The sequence below is a fragment of the Choloepus didactylus genome, chromosome 20 (genome assembly GCF_015220235.1).
Source record: "Choloepus didactylus isolate mChoDid1 chromosome 20, mChoDid1.pri, whole genome shotgun sequence".
NCBI classification, from domain to species: Eukaryota; Metazoa; Chordata; class Mammalia; order Pilosa; family Megalonychidae; genus Choloepus; species Choloepus didactylus.
In genome coordinates this window covers 52,575,113-52,598,653 of record NC_051326.1, presented here as the reverse complement: position 1 = coordinate 52,598,653, position 23,541 = coordinate 52,575,113, and positions in this window count along the sequence as shown.

Below are 23,541 nucleotides of genomic sequence, written 5' to 3'. Positions count from 1 at the left end.
TTTTTAATATTTATGTATGCTAAAATTTGAGAATAAAATGCACCATAAAATTACATATTTAATATTAAAACACTATGCAAAATCAAGTAAAAATTTAAAAAGAAAAAAGAAAGATAACAATTATGGTATATAAAAACATGAAATAATTTGGCAAGAATAAATCCAAAATGTCTATAATTATAATGACTATAAATGGGCTAAATTCAAATATCTTAAGACTCTCAGTTTGGATAAAATAAGAAAAATTCAGCTTTATAAGTTTTAATAATAAGCAATCCAAAACAAAGCAATATAGAAATATTGAAAATATTGCAAATGTGTATTATAGAAAATAATAAAAAAATTAAGCAAGTCCAGGAATATTATTATACTCATAAATACAACTGAGGCAAAAATACATTAGATACAACAAATAATATTCGGCATTACAAAGTGACAAATCTATCAAGATGGATTAATAGCCATAAAATTCACCCACTTAATATTGTTTTGAAATATTTAAACAATCCTGAAAAAGAAAAAAAAACTGAAAGAGAAACACACAAATTCAAAGCAAAATAAATACTTCACAATATACTCAGAGTTGACTGTTACGTAAAAATACTTCAGATATTGATAATCTAAATATGGAATTTAGCAAGGTCAAATAAAGAATTACATATATACATTTGTATGCAAATAATAAATATCATTTTAAAAAGAAAGAAAGAGGAGGGGGGAGAGGAGCATGAACCCATGAAATATTTTCAAAGATTAAACAGATGTCAGGAAATAAAAACCCACAATAATTGTAAAAGCATATGTAAATCATGATCTCTGACAACAATGCACCAAAACTAAACATTAACAATAATAGTATAGAAGAAAGTACTTCTGTGGAATTTAAAAAATGCAGTTGTTTTTCTATTCATATAAATAGAAGAAAAAAGTGGATAATTAGAAATAACAAAAACATTAGTAGGCAGAACATCCAAGAGATCAACACCTTCTCAGTAACAACAAAAACAGTCTGGGTAATCTATCATTTTTCATTGTTGTTGGTTTTTCCTATGAGTCAGTTAATGATCAAGGGAAGGAAATAAACTTAATCGGCCTAAAGCAACAAAAATTATGACTCTTTCATAGGAGACACAGATGCTCCCAATGGAGGCTGAACTGAAAGAGGAGGAGGAATTTGAGATAGAAAGAGGCAAGAAGAAACCACCTGAAAATTCAACACATTCAGTGATGACATGTGAGCTGGCATGACTGATTAAAATTTGCAGAGCCCCCGCCAGAGACAGAGAGAATGCACCCACCACTGACTTCACCCACAGGCCTTCACTCAGTGGTCAGGGGCAGTAAAACAATGGCTGGAAGGCAGGCAAGGAAATTTGAAAGAGATGCCCTGTGAAGCATATGGAAGGTAAGATGCACAAATGCAAGGTAAGATGTCCCCTAAAAGAGGAGAGGCAAGGAAAGAAAAATGAAAAAAATCTGTGTATTGCCCTCCAAAGGCTGGGAGTGAGGAAGGAAATGAAAAGAAATCTCTCCAAGTCTTCCCAGGTAAAGAGTGAGCTCTCTAAGAGCAAGCTTCTCAGTGAAAACCTCTCAGAGAAAGCCTCTAGCACAACCAAAAGAGTAAAGGCAACTCGCAGAACCAGAAAAGGATAGTCAATGTGTAAGGCAGGGTGAGATCTGTCCTGGTTCAGAAAACTGACAGATTATCTCTTAGGACAGAGATATCTGGGATTTTGTCAGTGCTCAGATCTCCAACCTCACAGAATAGAAGGCCCTGATGACACTTAAAAAAATTGAATCCAGTAGTGAACTAAAGTAGCAAAAGAGACCAGACACAGTTCACTTATAGGTCAAATTGATTTCGCCCACTAATCTAGCATCCTGACGTAAAAAGGGGTATGCTCTTTTATGGAGGGAAGTATTTTTACCTCTTTTGCTTACTTATATTATATAATTTCCAATGTACAATTAAATACCACAAAAAGCAAGACTATATAACCCATGGTCAAGAGAAGAAATAATCAATAGAAGGGTCAGAGATGGCCCAGTTGTTGGAATAACTAAGATAAAAGTGCCCAAGGATATAATGGAAAAACATGATAAATCTCAACAGAAATATGAAAGCCTTAAAAGAATTGAATGGAAATGTTAGAACTGAAGAAAACAAGATCAGAAATAAGGAATTCACTAGATGGACTTAGTAAAATACTGAACACAGAAGAAGAAAGAATCAATAAACTTTATACCACTGACTAGTCTATGTTGAAACTAGAAAAAAATAAAGAAAAAAGTGGGGAGAAAACCAGAGCAGAACTTATAAGATACATACAACAATATCAATAATCTAAAGCACATGTAACTGGAGTAGCGACAAAAAGGAAAAGGAAAAGTGTCAGAAGAAATATTTAAGAGATTATGGCTGAGAGATATTTAAAATTGATGAAAGACATCAATCTATGGATACAATAAGCTCAGCAAACCATAAACAATATCAAACAAGAAGAAACATACCAAAGCACCTCATATACAAACTGTTGAAAACCATAGATAAAAATCAAATCTTTAAAGCAGCCATGCACAAAAAAAGACACATTACATATTAGGGATCAACAACACTAATAAAGAATGACTCCACCAGAAACAATGGATACCAGATGACATCAGACCAATATTTTTTAAGTGCTGAAATGACATAATAATAATAATAATAATAATCTGTCAACCTGGAATCCCACATTGCCATATTCAGCTAAATAATTCTACAAAAATAAAGGCAAAATAATGCCATCATCAGATAGAGAAGATTGAAGGAATTCATCTTCAACAGACCTACATTGCAAGTAATGCTAAAAGTATTCTTCATTCTGTCAGAAAATGATACTAAATAGAACCCCAAATTTGCCAAAATTTAATTAAGAGGACCAAAAATGGGTAACTATTCTGTAAATATAAAATACCTTTCTAATATATATAACATAAATATATGTATATATATTTATATTTCTCTACTAGTTTCTGTAAAAGATATTAGGATATTTAAAAAAAAATGGGCTTTGTAGCATATGCCAAGTTAAAAGATAGGACAACAAATGCATAAAGGGCAAGAAGAGTGATGAAAATTGTAATGATGTAAGAATCTTCTTGGTCATGAATTGTGTATTTGAAGATAAGCTGTGATAATTTACAGATGCATTTTGTAATCTCTAAAGCAACTGCTATAGTAGTAATCATCACTGCCTGAGTTGTAGCTTACAAGTAAATATAGGAGATAAAACTAAATATTAAAAAATATATCATTCATCAGAAAAGTTACTAGAAAAAAAGGAAAAGTAGGATAGCTAGGGAAAAAATACAAAGGTGGAAGACATAATCAGCCATATTGATAATTAAATTAATGTAAATGGACAATAAACTCCAATTAAAATGCAGATATTGTTAGAATGAATTAAACACACACACACATACACACACACATCAAAATGTAGATGCATGCTGTTTATAGAAACTCTTTAAATAAATACCTAGTTAGGCTGAAAATAAAGATAATTTAAAGGTATACATATATAACTGAGCATAAAAAAGCTTGTCTGGCTTTTCATGAAAGTAGACTTCAAGGAAAGAGTATAGCTAAGCAATAACATGAGATTTAACAATGAAGAAAAAAGTAATACAGTAAGAATAGGTATATTAAATATGAATACTCCTCATAAGAGTGTTTCAAAGTACAGGAAGCAAAAACTGAGTTAAATGGAGAAATAGGACATGACACAATGATCGTTGGAAATTTTAATTCTTGTCTCTCAGTAACTGAAAAAACTGGCAGGCAAAAACAATATTATAAAAACATTAAAAATCATTATCAACCAAACTGTTCTAATTGATATTTAAAGAACATTTCACTAAATAACTTCAGAATGTATTTTTTTTTCAACCGTGTATGAACATTCACAAAGATAGACTACATGCTAGGCCAAAAAACAGGTGTCAGTAATTATCAGATGGGTAAGAGTATACAAAAGAAGTTCCCTGAAAGAGATGTTTATTTGGTGCAGGATCTGTATCTTCTGTAGTACACTAAATAATTTAACTTGTATGGTCAGTTTGTTCAAACATCATAATTACATGCAACTTTGGAAGGGGAGTTAGATCTGGTGGGTTTGTACAGATTAGTGTGAAATAGTGATACATCCCAGAGTTACTTGGGTGGAGAATAAAAGTATATATGTGGGGCTCCCTTGAGGAGCTGGGAGAAAATGTGGAAATGCTCTACTTCCTCACCTGTGTTGTTGCTGATTTTCTCACAAATATTGAGGACTGACGGTTTGGTGGGCCGAGCACTCTGTCTTGGGGCTTGCCCTTATGAGGCTTGTTACTGCAGAGGAGAGGCTAGACCTACTTATAATTGTGCCTAAGGGTCTCCCCCAGGGTGGCACTGTGTTCCTCAGATATGGCCTTCTCTCTAGCTAAGCCAACTTGGCAGATGATCTCACTGTCCTCCCCACTAAGTGGGACATGACTCCCAGGAGTGTAAATCTCCCTGACAACGCAGGATATGACTCCTGGGGATGAACCTAGACCCGGCATGGTGGGACTGAGAAAATCTTCTTGACCAAAAGGGGGAAGCAGAATGAAACAAAATAAAGTCTCAGTGGCTGAGAGATTTCAAATGCAGTTGAGAGGTTACTCTGGTGGGCAATCTTTTTGCACTATATAGATATCTCTTTTTAGGTTTTAGTGTATTGGAATAGCCAGAAATAAATACCTGAAACTATCAAACTGCAACCCAGTAGCCTTGATTCTTGAAGACAATTGTATAACAATGTAGCTTACATGAGGTGACAGTGTGATTGTGAAAACCTTGTGGCTCACGCTCCCTTTATCGAGTGTATGGATGGATGAGTAGAAAAATGGGGACATGAACTAGATGAAAAATAGGGTGGGATTGGGGGAGGGATGATTTGGGTGTTCTTTTTTGCTTTTATTTTTTATTCTTATTTTTATTCTTTCTGGTGTAAGGAAAATGTTCAAGGATGGATTGGGGTGATGAATGCACAGCTATATGATGGTGTTGTGAGCAGCTGATTGTGCACCATGGATGACTGTTATGTTGTATGAATACATTTCAATAAAACTGAATTTTTAAAAATGAATTTTGTTTTCATTAAATGAAAAATTATTAATAATAAGATATATGGAAAACCCCAAATATTTGGAAATTATACAATACAAAATTTGAATATTGTACAATACAATACCATTTATAAACCATGTTTTCAACTTAATGATAACAAGAATGTATACAAATTTGTGGAATAAGGAAATGATACAAAGAGTATTGAAACCAGTGAAATAGAAAACAGAAAAATCAACAAAGCAATAAACGATTTTTTAAAAGGTGAATAAAATGGATAAATCTCTAGCAGGATTAATCAAATATAAGGAGAAGAACAAATTGCTAATGAGGAATGAAAATGGCTCATTATCTAGGGCAGAGTTTCTGAGTCTTGGCATTCTTGACAATTGGGGGTGGATAATTCTTTGTCGGGGGGCTGTCCTCTGCATTGTGGGACGTTTAGCTGCAACCCTGGCCTCTACCCACTATTCGCCAACAGTACACCCCCAGTTGTCACAATTAAATTTTCTTCAGACATTGCCAAATGTCCTCTGGAGGCAAAATCCCCCCCTGTTGGAAAACAGTGCTCTTGGTCTCACTTGCATTATAATGACAGTAAGAGCACTATTATGAGACTTTATGCAATAAATGGACAAATACTGTACCATACAAAACAAAACCTTCTAAAATTGACACAAGAAGATCCAGAAAATTTAAAGTGGTACATATCTATTAAAATAATTCCGCTCATAATTACAACCCTTCCCAAAAAGGCAACTCTAAGCACAGATGGTTTGACCAGCAAATTCTATCAAACTTTGTATGAGGAAATAATACCAATCTTATACACATTTTCCAAAAAATAAAATGAGGGAATGGTTCCCATTTGATTGTATGAAACCAGACAAACCTTGATACCAAAACCTGAAAAAAAGACATTTCAAGAAAAGAAAATTACACATTATTTCTCATGAATATATAGACAAAAGAATCCATTGCAAAACAGCAGCAAATCAAAATTAACAATATATAAAATTGATAATATCTCATGATTAATTGGAGTTTGTCCTAGAAAAGTAAGGTTAAAGTGATTTTCTACATTAAGGGACCATAGAAGAAACAAAAATAAAATGTTTTTGGAAGAGACAGAAAAGGCAGTTGAAAAAAATCGAAACTCCTTTCTTGTTATGATCTCTTAGCATGCTACAAATAAGAGAACATTTCTTCAACTTGTTAGAGAGCTTGTAGTAAAAATGTATTATAAACATTATGTTAAGTGAAGCTTTGGAAGTGGTTAGATCAAGTCAGAGACAAGGCAAGAATGATTGCTAATAATGTCAGTAATTAACATAATATTGGCCATCTGACAAAACAGATAGGTTATAAATGATACATAAACATTAAAAATGTAAAATGTGCTATCATATACTTGAGATGATTTAAAATCTCTCAACAGAAAATGAAATGATTCCCTCTATTCCTTCTTTTGTTTGTTTGAACCCATTTTTATTCTGTATTTATAATGTACATATACATTATTAATGGATAAAAAATCTGAAAAATTTACAAGACTGGTTAAGTATGTTATCTCTGTGGGTTCAATTACAGAGCATTTATTCTTTCTACATTATGCTTTGCTATAAAGTTTTATTTCTTTGCATCCAACATATATTACTTTTCTTAAATGCAATTTTATTGAGATATATTCAGACACCATGTAATCCATTCAAAATTTACAATCAATGGCTCACAGTATCATCATAATCTTGTGCATTCACACAATAATTGTGTGTAAAATTTCAGTTCTTCTGTCCTCTAGTTCCTTAATCCTTTCTTCTGCCTCTTCAAATCTGCTGTTGTATGTCTCCATTGTGTTTTTCATGTCTTCTATTGTGGCTTTCATTCCTTTTAGTTCTTGCCAATTGTTTTTTCAAACTTTTGAGCTCTTTCTTATGTTTGCCCAATGTCTTCTTTATATCCTTCATCTCTTTTGCAATATGATCCCTCAACTCGTTGATTTGATTTTTGAAGTGATTTAGCATATTTTTTTGAAGATGTTTAATTAGTTGTTTCAACTCTTGTATCTCATTTGAAGTGTAATTTTGTTCCTTTGACTGGACAATATCTTCATTTTTCTAGGGTGATTCATAATTTTTTTGTTGTCTAGGCATCTGGTTTCCTTGATTACCCCAATCAGATTTTCCAGACTAGGGCCCAGGTCTCATGAAGAGGGTGTAATCTGTATCAGGTTTCCCTGAGGATGAGACTCAGCAAGTTGTCAGACTTCTCTGTGAGTCCTCTAGACTCTGATTTTCCTATCCTTCCCAGCAGGTGGTGCTTATCAGCCTGCAACTCCCCCACCAGCATACAGAGTTGCGTTGCCTTTAATTCTCAGCAGTCCCTGTCCCTGCCCGGAGCTGAGTGTCAGAAGCCAAGCTTAAGCTGTTTCTGCGTTTGTTTTTTTTTGTTTTTTTTTTGTTGTTTTTTTTTGTCCTGCTCTGGGCCCTAGGGTCTGAGTTCTCTGAGGGAGAGCAGCTGCTTGAGCTGGGCCCCACCTCCCCCTTTTCTTAGGGAGGATAAGCCCTTTAGTGATTTATCTCCTACACTTGAGTTTTTCCTTTGTCTCTCTATCTTACCTTCACCCTTGGTGGAGGCTGGGTCAGTGCTGACAATAGAAAATGCCTGAGGATTTCTCTAATCATTTACTCAGAATGAGAGAAAGAAAGGAAAAAAGAAAGAAATTCCCTTTTCAGAGCCAGTCCCCAGTTCCCCAGTTACCATTCAAAAACCAGAGTTGGTGCCCAGTTCTATGTATCTCTTCTTTTGGGACACAGTCCTTTTCCAGTATTCTGAGCTCAGCTGACTCCAAAAGCCTCTGTTTTTATTTATTTATGTATTTTTTTTCCATTAGCTCTGCCTCCTCATTGCTGTAAGAACCCTCTGGTTTCCCTACCTGCTTGCTCCAGGTTTATCTGTGCTCATAGCTTATATTCAGTAGTCCAAATGTGTTAACTAAAACCACATTTGGAGCTTGGTGGAGATGCCTTCCCTTCCTCCAAGCAGACGCATCTTTTTCACACAGGGAAGTGTTTACTCAGCTAGCCATGTCAGTGGGGAGGGGCCTCATCCCAATTTGGGGAGCAATACTTCCAGTTCTTATGCTGTGATCTCAGCCATTCTACCTATTCCAGACTGGTATACAATGTGTGTCCAGTCACAGATGTTCCCCAACAGTAGTTCCAGACTATTTACTAGTTGTTCCTGGCTGTATGCTAGTTGTTCCAGAGGACTAACTAAATTCCACACCTTCCTGTGCCACCATCTTTACCTGCCTCTATAGCACATTATCTAATTTAATCTGTATGGTCAATTTATTTAAAAAACCATAATTACATGGAATCTAGAATAGGGAATGAGATCTTATTATTCTGTACCAGTAAATGTAATACCCCAATATATCCCAGAGTATTTTAGATAGAAAATAAAAAAGTATTTGCAAAGTCCCCTTGGACTGGGGGAAAATGTGGAAATATTAAACTTCCCCATCTGGGGAATTCCTGATATTTTCACAAGCATTGGGGACTACCATTGGCCTTATGAAGCTTGTTACTGCCAAAGAGAAGCTAAGCCAAATTATAATTTGCAAATATCAAATATTCATCCCCCTTTCTTTCTTGTCCTCTCTCCCTGTGTCTCTGACTAGTATATACACTATGCAACTAAAAATTCAATGATGCAAGAAGATACTGGGATAAGCATATGAGCATGCAATTTACAGAAAGAAAAATGATGAAACTAAATTGCAAAGAAAATAAAAACATCAACTCTGGCAATAAGAATGAGAAAGATGAGAGATTTTTTAAAGCATTTTTATTGAGATATATGCACATACCATGCAATCCATCCATAGTGTGTAATCAGTGGCTTTTAGTATAATCACAGATTTGTGCATTCATCACCACAATTTGAGGGCATTATTGTTACTCCAAATAGAAAAATCCCATAACTCTTAGCAGTCAACTCTGGATCCCTCTATTCTTCCCCAATCTTAAATAACCACTACTCTAATTCAGTCTCTATAGATGCATTTATATTTACATTTAATATACATGGAATCATACAATATGTAGTAATTTGTCTTTTTTCTTTCATTTAGCATAATGTTTTTTATTTTTTTTAATTTTCAGTTGTAGGTTTACAGAAAAGTCATTCCCATATACCCTCAAATTGTTGACACTTTGCATTTGTGTGGTATCTTAGTTACAATTGATGAAAGAATATTAAAATATTACTGTTAACAACAGACTATAATTTACATTAGGTGTTTTTACCCCATATACCACCCTATTAATAACATTTTGCAATACTGATGTACATTTCTTACAATTCATGAAAGAACATTCATATATTTGTACTGTTATCCACAGTCATGTCAACAACAGGTTCACTGTATTAAACAGTCCAATATTTTATCTTCTAACTTATCTTCTAGAGCCATACACTACCTAAAATTTCCCCTTTCACAAACATAATTCAGTGGTATTAATTACACTCACCATAATGTGCTACCATCACCACTGTCCATTTCCAAATATTTATAATCAACCTAAATAGAAATTCTGCACAAATTAAGCATCAGCTCTCCATTCTCTAACCCTTGGTAACATATATTCTAGATTCTAACTCTGCATGAGTGTGGTTATTATAATTAGGTCATATCAGTGAGATCATACAATATTTGCCCTTCTGTGGCTGGCTTATTACAGTGAATATAATGTCCTCAAGGTTCATCCATGTTGTCATATGTATCAGCACTTCATTCCTTCTTAGACTGAATAATATTCTGTTTGATGTCTATACCACATTTTGTTTATCCATTCATCTTTTGATGGACACTTAAGATGCCTCCATCTTTTGACAATTGTCAATAATGTTTCTATGAACATGGGTGTGCAAATGTCTACTTGAGTTCATGCTTTAAGTTCTTCTGGGATATACATAGTGGCAGGATTGCCAGACCATATGGTAATTCTATAATTAGCTTCCTCAGGAACTGCAAAATTGTCACCTACAGCAGCTGCACCATTTTCCATTCCCACCAGCAATGAATGTGTTCCATTCCACCACATTCACAGCAACAGCTGTAGTCTTCTGTTTTTTTTTGTTTTTTTTTTAATAGTGGCTATTTGTGCCAGTTTGAATGTATTATGTTCCCCCAAATGCCATTATCTTTGATGTAATCTTGTGTGGGCAGACATTATCAGTGTTGATTAGATTGTAATTCTTTGAGTGTTTCTTTGGAGATGTGCCCTGGGTGATGACTCTGATTGGATAATTTCCATGGAGGTGTTGGCCTGCCCATTGGGTGGGTCTGAATTAAATTACTGGTGAACTGTATAAGATCAGACAGAAGGATAAAGCTGCTACAGCCAAGAGGGACACTTTGAAGAAAGCACAGGAGCTGCAGATGAGAGACAGTTTGAAGTTGGCCGTTGAAAGCAGACTCTTGCTCTGGAGAAGCTGCAAGAGGACAAATACCCAAGTGCAACTAAGTGTGACATTTTTGAGGAACTGCAGCCTAGGGAGGAGTGTCCTGGGAGAAAGCCATTTTGAAACCAAAACTTTGTAGCAGACACCAGCCACATGTCTTCCCAGCTAACAGAGGTTTTCTGGACACCATTGGCCATCCTTTAGTGAAGGTACCCTATTGCTGATGTGTTACCTTGGACACTTTATGGCTTTAAGACTGTAACTGTGTAACCAAATAAACCCCCTTCTATAAAAGTCAATCCATCTCTGGTGTTTTGCATTCCAGCAGCATTAGCAAACTAGAACACCATTCTATTGGTGTGAAATGATAGCTTATTATGGATTTGATTTGCAATCCCCTAATAGCTAGTGATGTTGAGCATCTTTTCATGTGCTTTTTAGCCATTTGTATTTTCTCCTTGTTAAACTCTCTATTCAAGTATTTTGCCCATTTTTTAATTAGGTTGTTTGTCTTTTTATGTTGAATTGTAGGAGTCCTTTATATATTCTGGATATTAAACCCTTATCAGATGTGTGGTATCTAAATCTGTTCTCCCATTGAGTAAGTAGCCTGTCCCTTCCTTAAAGTCCTTTGAAGCAAAAAAGTTTTTAATTTTGAGGAGGTCCCATTTAACTATTTTTTTTCTTTCATGGCTTGTACTTTGGGTGTAGTCTAAGAAACCATTGCCTACCGCAAGATCCTGAAGATTCTTCCCTGCATTTTCTTCTACAAGTTTTATGGTCCTGGCTCTTATATTTAGTTCTTTGATCCATTTTGAGTTAATTTTTCATAAGGTGCGAGATAGGGGTCATCTTTCATTCTTCTGCATAGGGATATCCAGTTCTCCCAGCACCATTTGTTGAAGAGAATATTCTGTCCCAGTTGGGTGGACTTGACAGCTTTGTCAAATAGCAATTGGTAGCAGATGTGAGGATCTATTTCTGAACTCTCAATTCAATGTCATTGGTCAAAATATCTATTTTTATGTCAGTGCCATGCTGTTTTGACCACTGTAGCTGTCTGGAAGTGTGAATCCTCCAACTTTGTTCTTTTACAAGATGTTTTTGGCTATTTGGGGCTGCTTATCCTTCCAAATAAATTTGATAGCTGTCTTTTTCATTTCTGCACAGTAGGCTGTTGGAATTTTGATTGAGACTGCATTGAATTTGTAAATGAAATTGGGTAGAATTGATACCTTAACAATACTTATTCTTCCAGTCCATGAATATGGAATATCCTTTCACTTATTTAGGACTTCTTTGATTTCTTTAAGCAATGTTTTGTAGTTTTCTGCGTACAGTTCCTTTACATACTTGTTTAAATTTATTCCCAGATATCTGATTCTTTTAATTCCTATTGCAATTGAAATATTTTCTTGAATCCTTCTCAGATTGTTCATTGCTGGTGTATAAGAACACAACTAATTTTTCCTGTTGATCTTGTATACTGCCACTTTGCTGAACTTTTTAATTAGCTCTAGTAGCTTAGTTGTAGATTTTGGGGGATTTTCTACATATAGGATCATGTCATCTGCAAATACTGTAAGTTTTACTCCTTCCTTTACAATTTTAATGCCTTTTATTTCATTTTCTTGACTAACCTTTCTAGCTAGAACTTCTAGATCTTGTTCCAGATCTTAGAAGGAAAGCTTTCCATTTTTCACCATTGAATATATTGGCTGTAGGTTTTTAATATATGCCATTTATTAGAAGTTTCCTTTGATTCCTATCTTCCAAAGTGTTTTTATCAAGAAATGATGCTGAATTTTGTCAAATACCTTTTTTGCATCAATCAAGATGATCATGTGGTTTTCCCCCTTTGATGTGTTCATGTGGTGTATTACATTAATTGATTTTCTTGTGTTGAACCACACTTACATACCTGGGATAAAATTACTTGATCATGCTATATAATTCTTTTAATATGCTATTGGATTCAATTTGCTAAGTATTTTATTGAGAATTTTTACATCTATAATCATTAGAGATATTGCTCTGTAATATTCTTTGCTTGTAGCATCTTGGCCTGCCTTTGGTATTAACTTAATGTTACCTTCACAGAATGAGTTACATAGCATTCCTTTCTCTTCAAATTTTTGGAAGAATTTAGGCAAGATTGTTGTTAATTCTTCTTGGAATGTTTGACAGAATTTACCTCTGAAGCCATCTTGAGATCTGGTCCCCGGCTTTTCTTTTTTGGGAGTGTTTTGATGACTGAGTCAATCTGTTTACTTGTAATTGGTCTGTTGCAGTCTTATATTTCTTCTAGAGTCAGTGTAGGTTGTTTGTGTGTTTCTAGGAATTTGTCCATTTCATCTAAGTTTTCTAATTTGTTAGCATAGTTCATAGCATCCTCTTTGATCTTCTTTGTTTCTTTGGCATCAGTAGTGAGGTCCCCATTCTCGTATCTGATTTTATTTATTTGCATCTTCTCTGTTTTTTTCTTTATCAGTCTAGCTAAGGGTTTGTCAATTTTATTGATCTTCTCAAAGAACCAACTTTTATTTTTATTTATTCTATTTTTTTTAATTCTCAATTTCATTTATTTCTGCTCTAGTTTTTCTTTCCATCTGCTTGCTTTAGGGTTTGTTTGCTATTCTTTTTCTAGCTCCTACAGGTGTGTAGTTAGGTGTTTGATTTCAACTCTTTCTTCTTTTTTAATGTAGGTATTTAGGGCTATAAATTTCCCTCTCAGCACTGCTTCACTGCATCCTAAAAATTTCATATTTTGTATTCTTATTTTCATTTGTCTCCAGATATTTACAGATTTCTCTCAAAATTTCTTCTTTGCCCCATTGATTGTGTAAGAACATGTTGTTTAACCTCCATGTATTTGCAAATTTTCCAGTTCTCAGCCTGTTATGGACCTCCACCTTCACTGCATTATATGGTAAGAGAAAGTGCATTGCATAATGTCAATCTTTTCAAATTTATTGAGACACACTTTGTGACCCAACACATGGTCTCTCGTGAAGAATGATCTATGAGCACTTTAGAAGGATATAAATCCTGCTGTTTTGTGGTCTGAATTCACAAATCAAAAGCTGTGGTCAGTGCTCAGCCATGCCCTGAACCCCTGTTCTTGGGGAAGGGAACTTCCACATCCCTCTCCATCCACAGTGGCCAGCCAGGGACCAGACCTTGAGGCAGCGCACCTTGAGAGTGGGGGATGGGCACCAGGAGTCACTGCGGAGTGATCTATTCGCAGTTCTTTATACAATTTCTCAGCCTCTTCATCCTGCTCTCCCCTGGATGCTGTACAGTGCTCCTCTGGCTTCCAGAGCCCCAGAATAGTTGTTTCAGACGGTTCCTACCTGTCCGCTAGCTGCTGTTGGAGGAGGAATGAGTCCTGGAGCTCCCTTCTCTGTTACCTTACCCAGAATTCCTGCCAAGAGATTTTGTTTTCGAGTTGTTTTTTTTTTTTTTTTCTTTGACCATCAAATTGGTCCACATGCCTTTGTCCAAAGATTGTTGGGCCTGGATGTGTTATGCAATACCAAATTTTTGAATTTTAGAAAGATAGCAGTTACAAATGCCATATTACATAATTTATCCAGGAGGGTATAAGGAAGTATCCTGTAATCAGGCACATTAATATTTCTGCAGTGTGACTTTGTGAGTAAGTCAGACAAATAAAGGCTATAATTTGTTTCACACACACAAATCAGTTCAGGTTTTGCTGACAAATGAGTTTTTTAAATCTTTCAACTGATGGAACTTTTGGGATTTCTGAATTTTTTATAAGCAATTATGGATCTGTATCAATGGTGGCTAGGATTTGGGGAAATAGAAACTCCTATACAATGTTTATTGTGTTATTTGGTAAACCTCCAGAGGAAAAATTGGCAGTAACAATTAAAAGTTGACAAAGGGATAGCCTTTTTTCCAACAGTTAAATATATTAGTATCTATTGTCCAAAATAGAATAAATGTTACATGTCTCCACAAAGATCTCTGTTTTAGTATTGCTTTTGATATGAACTAAACTAAATGTCCAAAATGAGTAATTAGCAATTTAATTAAAATATATCGGTATTCAGCAGATTTGTCAAGGAGCAAAAATGAATGTTGCTGATAATTATCTACTGATATGGACAGTTCTCCAAGATATGTTATTGAGAGAAAAAAATTAAATTCCCTAATAGTGTGTATAGTACAATAATATTCTATCAAGTTGACACCAGAAAAAAAAAAAAAAAAAAAAAAAAAAAAACACCTCATATAATAGTAAGGATAAAAATAAGTAGGAAAATGCATTAAAAAGTTTTGAAAAGGTAAATACTGAGTTTATAATGATAATTTCTTTTGGGCAGAGTGTTAGATGGAGGAAACAGGACAGGAGGAAGCAAAGAATATGACTATCCATTTTTAAATGCTTCCTAACACTTTGGACCTTTTAACATGAATGTGTTTTGATATAAAATTTGTTTACATATTAAAAATGAGCAAAAGTTTGTATCGGTAATTGGATGCCAAGAACTTCAGCACATTTGTTGTCTCACCTAAACTTTTTCATGATCTTGTTTTACAAATGAAGAGCCCATGATGCAGAGAGGCTAACTTATCCAGAACATCTGGCCGGCAGATGTCAAGCCTGCATTTGAACCCAAGCTTTCTGATTACAAAGCCCATCTTTTCTGATCCATGATTGTGCCGGTTTGAGTGTATTGTGTCCCCCAAATGCCATTATCTTTGTGGTTTTGTGTGGGGCAGGCGTTTTGGTGCTGGTTGGATTTGCTTGGAGTGTGCCCCACCCAGCTGTCGGTGATAATTTTGATGAGATGTTCCCATGGAGGCGTGGCCCCACCCATTCGGGGTGGGCCTTGATCCGTGGAGCTATATAAATGAGCTGACTCATAGAGAGGAAAGAGAGTGCAGCTGGGAGTGATGTTTTGAAGAGAAGTAAGCTTGCTAGAGAGGAACATCCTGGGAGAAAGCCGTTTTGAGGCCGGAGCCTTGGAGCAGATGCCAGCTGCCTTCCTAGCTAACAGAGGTTTTCCGGAGGCCATTGGCCATCCTCCGGTGAGGGTACCCGATTGCTGATGTGTTGCCTTGGACGCTTTGTGGCCTTAAGACTGTAACTGTGTAGCGAAATAAACCCCCGTTTTGTAAAAGCCAATTCATCTCTGGTGTTTTGCATTCTGCAGCATTAGCAAACTAGGACAATGATCAACGGAATCATCTCTGCTTCCTTCTCTGCATTTTTTTTGTGAAATCCAATCAAGATATGAGAGGTTTCATCATTAGTCATCAATTATTTACATTCTAAAACATTTAATATGACTTAAAATACAAAATAATTACAAATATGTCAGTATATAATTTGTATATATGTCAGAAAGATGATAATATTGATTATAAATGTATGTGCTAGACTCGTGTGTTACTAATTACTAAACTATTTTCTCTGTACTTAGAAAGTAGTTAATATTGCAGTAGTAGTAGTAGTAATGTCACAGTTAGAATAGTAATGGTACTGTCCTTTTATGTGCCAGGTGTCATTTGAAGATTGAAGAGTTTTATATGGAGTTGCCCAATTTATCAAAATGACCCTTTATGTTAAGTATTATTATCATCTCCATTTTATAGGTAAAGGATCAGAGGCGAAACATTTTAAGTAATTTTCCCACTTTCATATGTAGAAAATATTGTAGCAGCAAACTCTGGAATCTGGTCAAATCCTGTAATTATCTCCCATGAGTCATATTTCACAAAAGGAATCTACTAGGACTGTAGAAGCAGCTAGATCCTTCTAGCTATGAAATGAAGAGAAAGAATAAAAATAAGCTGTGTTCTCAGCCAAGATCTGGCACCTACCCATGTCTGGATTTTATATCATGTAATGGATCATTCTATTCCTAATTTTCTTATTTGTAAATTAAGAGTGTGAAAGATAATTATATTTCTATGCAACTGAATTAAAAAGAAAAAAACAATAAAACCTAGCCACCAGGAACTTAAATTTGGACACATTATTGTGGTCCCAGACTATTTAACATCTCTTTAATTGTTCATTTCTCTAAAATCCATGGAGGCACTGAGATGCTAAATAAATGGGAATGAAAGTCTTTATAAATATTACCGTGAAATAGATATGCACCATTTCCATATGACTTGCGTCCCAACTTAGTGGAAAAGAGAACACAGTATTTCTGAGGAAGGGGAAGAAATTTCAACAATATTTCTTCAGTAGCTGAAAACGAGCCAAAATTTTGAGGTTTTCTTGTCCCTATTTGACATAACCAGTTTTTTTTTTTCAGAGATTTCAAAATAAAGAGGCAGCCAACAAAAGTTGCATGAGGTCAGTTTTCTCCTAACAGCTATCACTATGCCGTCAGCGAGTGATATTAGAAGCAAATTTAAGTCTTTTATTTTTTAGGACACTCCTGAGGACTGGCCTAGTTTGCTGGATTGATATCAACACATTATTCTAAGTAATGGGCCCTGATCTTTTGCTAGAGGATGTAAGAGGTGGTGAAGAAGATGAAGAAGAAATGTATCTGCATTCCTTTTGAGTCATCTATTATCTTTGTTCCATCACTAATGTAAATGTGATGTTACTAGAAAAAATAATACTAGCACATGATTCTTTCCTACTCTTATAGATTAATTACACAATTGGCAGCCCACTGTGGGGGTAAGAAACCACCATTCTGTTAGATTATCTAATTAAAAAATAGCAATCATACAACAGTTTTCTCCAGCTTGCAAATATCTGAGGCACATCTAAGAATAGGTTTGCACTCTAACACAAACTCACTATATCAGTAATTTACTCTTGTGTAAAAGAGAGCTCAGATAAACCTATGAGTAGAGAAGATGAATACTCGCAGACACCACTCAAGAGCATACAAAGTTATTCTGCATAATCACGATTTATGTTTTAGAATTTTGCATTTAGTCTGAAACTATACGTGCCAAAAGAGCCTTGGAGATCAAGCGGGAAGATTCTGTGAAGGGGCGGGATAATAAAACCATCTAAGAAAAATGTTGGTAAAGTTAATTAGGAAGTGGCTGGACAATTTGAATTGACGGAAAGATGTCCATGCTAAAGATCTATAGGAGAGATACTGAATTTGTTTCTCCAGTACACAATTAGAAAGTAGACATGTCATTACTTCAAATATGCATACTGAATATGTTTACATTTAAAACCCCAAATGATACTTACTATTTTATAGTATCATGAAGTTCTTACTTCTGACATCAAAGGTATCAAAATGAGAATGTCTAGTATAAAAGAAAAACACCCTGCTGACATTCAAGCACTGAAAGGTTGGAGAGTAGAGGAATGGGAATCTAAAGCAAGACAAGGTTGAGAGGCTACAAATGAATGCCCAGTGGGAAGTTAAGTTCAATGCATGTTACACAAGCAGTAGGAGCAGCAGGCATAAAGAACAGGTGGTAATGGAGAGAAAAAGGAAGGAGCCAAATATGGTGTATCCTGACTATGCAATAAGTAGGAAGCAAGCAAAAGAAATGGGAGAGGGATGGTTATCAAAAAGGAAATGGAATGATTCCCAGAAATTAGCATCTCTACTTGTTTCTCTGCACACTACCTTTTCTGAGAATTTCCTGCTTCATTGGGGCTCAAATTCAAATTCCTCTGGCTCTTTTGTTCCTTCCTGCCATCACGTGGACTCTGCTGCTAATGATCCTGAGGGATAGTGGCTGTACTCTCCCATCTGTACTTCCTTTATGCTCACCGGTGATAAAATGTTATGTGTTTTTGCAATTTAATTAAAGGTTTGAGGATAACAGAGCTGCAACAATTAGAGCACAACACCCAAACCTGATTTAGGAAGGTTGAGAGAGAAAGAAACCTGAAAGTGCCAAGCTCAACAGCAGCAATGGAAATATCCAGGTATCCTTACACCTTGGAATTCAGGTCTATGGTAGGTTGAATTATGTGTGCTGTCAAATAAATATTCTTAATCTTCTTCTGAGTCCCTGTGGGTGTGATCCACTGGTAAATAGAACTTTTTGAAGCTGTTAGTTTTAGTTAAGGTGTGGCTAACTAAACCAGATGGGTCTTAATCTAAATTACTGGAGGCTTTGTAAGGAGAAGTCAGAGAAGGCAGAAAGGAGAGAACATTGTCATGTGACTGGAAGTAGAGATACAAACCAAGGGAAAGATTGCTGGCAGCCGGCATTAGAAACTACAGACCCCCGGAGAAAACCAGCTTTGACTTTTTCTTGATTTTAGACTTCTGTTAGCCTCAAAATATTGAGCCAATAAATTCTCATTAGTTAAGCCAATCCGTTATGTGGTATTTGCCATAGCAGCCTGAAACACTAAGACAGGGTCCCAGAAATAAAGTCATTTTTTCCCCTTTACTTTCCCTGGTAGAAGGTCAATTTTGTCACTAGCCCCTTAACACATCCTTTCCAGGATGACTGGGCATGGGAACATCCACTTCCTTTTGGTGAAAACCATTCTGGAGGTGAAAACTCCAGAAATAGGTCTGGATCCATAGTCTGGAAAAGCGATCACTCTAGTTATCAGGTTATTTTCTAATGTTTGGCTTCTTCAGTCTCAAGAAAACTGCCTGTAGGATGCCAACAATCTAGGCCAGGGAATGCCAATTTTTTTCTACAAAGGGCTGGATAGTAAATATTTAAGTCTTTGTGGGCCATGCATTCTCTGTTGCAAATACTTAATTCTGTTCTTTTCTCACAAAAGCAGATACAGATAATAAACAAATGAGTGTGGCTATGTTCCAATAAAATTTTATTCATGGACACTGAAACTTTGAGTTTCATATGATTTTCTGTCTGATTTTTACAGCCATTTAAAAATGTTAAGTCCATTCTTGGTTCACAGGCTACATAAAAAAAGACAGTGGGATTGGCTTGGCCTGCTGACCGTTAGTTTGCTGACCCCAGTTTGGGATCTCATGCACTAAATCAATTCTTTTCTGGTTCCATGCTTGTTTTCAAACAAGTAAAGAGAAGATCAAGATAACAAAGTTTTTCTTCCAAATTTCAGGCTCAGCTCCCTATTTCTCATTAGCAAATGCCTAGAAAAAGTACAATCTCTTAAAAACAAGCACTGATTTTCAGGGACAGGACAAGCTAAATAAAGATTTAAGGATAAACATCTTTCTAAGTCTATAACAACATTTTCTGCTAATGATGTTAAGTGATAAAACAGATCATTTAATATATTGGTATGAAGCATCTATATTTGAGTTATTTGCCGCATTCAGGTCTTTCTCAATAAAAATAGGTGGACTCTTGACTTATGTATCTATGTGGTCAAAGTGATCCAAAAAAATGGATCTTCAATAAGAAATTGGGGGGGGGGGTGCTTCAAAGACAAATTCAAATTTCCATTTGAGAACTCAGTTTGTGTTAGAATAAATATGGCCACACATTTCTGCAGCATCTTCCATTGAGTTAAAGTCTATTTCCCTCTTCCTAGCATCTAGGCCAGCCTTGAGCCTTGCTCTGGCAAACAGAATGGCAGAAGCATTAGTTGTGTGAGTCGCACAGCCTAGGTCCCAAGAAGCCTGGCAGCTTTCTCCTTTCGCCATCTTGAAATGCTGCCCTGAGGCTGCTATGTAGAGAAGCCAGGTCTATCCAACGAGAGATTGAAAAACCATTTGAAGAACAGGGTCGGACAAGCTAAAAGCCAGCCCTAACCACTGAGTGCCACCACAGGAGCAATTCCAAGTGTGACCAGCCAAAGAACCACCCAGCTGAGCCCAGGCCAAATTGCTGATCCAGGGAATCACGAGAATATAATACATAGTTGTTTAAAGCCACTAAGTTTCACAATGGTTTTTGAAAGGTAACTAACAAAAGGTCCTTCTTAAATCCCTCAAAAAAAGAGCAATTTTAGGTTTCAGATTCATAAAAATGTAAACATTTATTATATATTCAGTGCGCTGGGAGTTGTATTATGAAATAAGGCAGCAGATGAAGAAATTCAGGTTTTTGTCCCCTGAAAATTAATAACTGTTATGGGGAAAGATGTATGTGTAAATAAATTCAATGCAGAGCAGTGTGTGAGAAAAAGTTTTTAAGTGCAAACATTGTTGGGGAGAGATTACCAGAAAAAGAAATCACTCATGGCTTAAGGCATCAGGACAAAGTGACATTTAAGCTATGCCCAATTCAAACATACTCATCTGAAATGGGACTTCTAGTTTGAGTGATTTATTAAGAGAGTGCTCTCAGGAGAAAGGGAGTGAGAAGGCTAAGCAAGAATGTCCAAAAATGTGGTCACACCAGGTTTCTAGCTCAGTCTAGTCTGGGAGCAGGGTTGGGGGGTGTCTCCCTGGAAGACAAATTGTACCACAGAGTCAGTCCTGACAATGAGGTAAAGGGGCGAGCCTTCTGAACCCCATGTCAGTCATCAGCCGCTGGCTGGGAAAGGTCAGGGGTGCACCAGAAAAGGAGGCAGCCGAGTTCTTCTTGGCCAAAATCCCCATGGGACGAGGAGGGACCAACTCCAAAAGCCCCCACCACGTGACGCTCATATATTCCCAAGTTCCACATACAGTTTCTTCTTTGAGGCTCTTTTCCATATATCTTAAAGTAAATTATGGGACAAAGTGCTAAAAGTATTTAGTAAATATTGTTAATTTATGGCTTTCGGTTTCAATTCTATTTTTAAATTATCATTTGTTCACCATTACCAAGTTAAGTGTTTTCTTCCTCTCTTTCTCTCTCATTCTCTCCTTAGCTCCTCCTTCCCTCCCTCTCTTCCTTCCTTCCTTTCTTCCTTCCTTCCTTTTTTTTTCCCTTTCCTTCTTCATTTTCTTTCATTTTTAATATGTAACAATTTAAGAAAATAATAACTAGAAATCAGATTCAAAATGATATATCTTGGCAAAAATAGATGGCCTTTTAAGCACTGTAAACTGATAATGTGAATTAAAGTATTCCATGTCAGTGGGTGGAAATCATGGGTCTGTGTACCTTCTTGTTGCATAGATACAGAAATAAGGAATTTCTATGAATAAAGTTTAAAATCTACAAAAACCACTAACAAGACAAGAGTTTTGAGAATACATCAAGGAATAAAATGGGTTTCAGTCTATGTTCAGTATATTTTATGAGAACTTAAATATTTCAGAATTATGTTAGTACCTCAAGAAAGGGCTATGCAATATGCTTCCACAGAATTAAGTGCTGTCCCTATTGTGATATGTATGATTGTTCTAGTTTGCTAATGCTGCCAGAATGCAAAACACCAGAGATGGATTGGCTTTTATAAAAGGGGGTTTATTTGGTTACAGTTACAGTCTTAAGGCCATAAAGTGTCTAAGGGAGCACATCAGCCATCAGGTACCTTCGCTGGAGAATGGTCAATGACATCTGAAAAACCTGTTAGCTGGGAAGGCACATAGCTGGTGTCTGCTCCAAAGTTCTGGTTTCAAAATGGCTTTCTCCCAGGACGTTCCTCTCTAGGCTGCAGTTCCTCAAAAATGTCACTCTCAGTTGCACCTGGGGTATTTGTCCTCTCTTAGCTTCTCTGGAGCAAGAGTCTGCTTTCAGTGGCCATCTTCAAACTGTCTCTCATCTGCAGCTCCTGTGCTTTCTTCCAAGTGTCCCTCTTGGCTGTAGCTCCTCTGCAAAATGTCACTCACAGCTGCACTGAGTTCCCTCTGTCCATCAGCTCATTTATATGACTCCAATGACTCAACTTAGAACCACTATGAATGGGTGGAGCAACACCTCCATGGAAATTATCCAATCAGAGTCATCACCCACAGCTGGATGGGGTGCACTCCAAAGAAACACTCAAAGAATTACAATCTAATCAACACTGATAACATCTGCCCATACAAGATTACATCAAAGACAATGGCATTTGGGGGGCATAATACATTCAAACTGGCACAATGATGAAGAGCAGATTTTTAGTAGCTTCAAAACAATAACAATGCACTGAACTTTGCCATTCTATTATATAATAGCATCGACTAAGGAAATATTTTTCCTTTTTTTCCAAAATATTGCTGTAACAAATGAAAAGGGCTCACCTATAGCTTTAGAATTCTCTTTCCTCAGAAATGCTATTACTTACTTCTAGCTTTCTGTTAGCCTCAGAGAGTTATGATTTAGGTCACTTCTATCTATCAGGACAGAAGTATTTCCTCAAGAAGCTCTAATGGGCTTTAATATCTTAAATAACATTTTGCCAATTTAATTCAATTAAGTGAGGGGGCAGAAACCATTTTGGCTTCAAGGAGCAGTGTTCCATCCTTTTGAAATTAGAAAAATTGCATGTCCTACATTTGATTAGATATTGCCAAGTAACAAGGCACCTCAAACAGATAACAGGGAGGACAGAGACTGCATGTTCTTTCTGCTCTGAAATGTGCCAACTGGCTTTTTTCTCCCCATATCACCCTAACCTTTCATGGAAGACAGAAAGGGATGTGGGGGACTTTCTACCTTGCAGGGGCCTTCTTCCCAGAGCCTGTTTCTTAGATGCAGTTGTCTATCTGTAATCATTAGTCAATGGCATGGAGCTGACAAAGACAGGAGAGCTTTCCTCTGATAAGATCACCCCATCAGAAGCACACTCAGTGGTTTAAAGAAAACAGCAATGATCAACAGGGGACTTGGAATAAATTCCCCTTCCATCATCAAGGGGTAGTATTTGGCCCATTCCCTTGAAGTCTCTGCTTTTTTAGCTGCCCCATTTGTAAACTAGAGTAAAAACACTCCAAAGTTGCATCACAGGGTTGCTTGAAGATCAAATCATATAATGGATGTGAAATAACTTTACCATAAGCACTGAGTTCTGAAAAGCACAAAGGTATTCCCATTATGTGAAAATTGGGTACAAGGATGCATGTTGCAATGTGTGTCTGTCCATTTGCCTTTCTTCCTATGAAACTATTCTTTTAACTTTAAAGTCCAACACAGACAGCTTCTGCTTA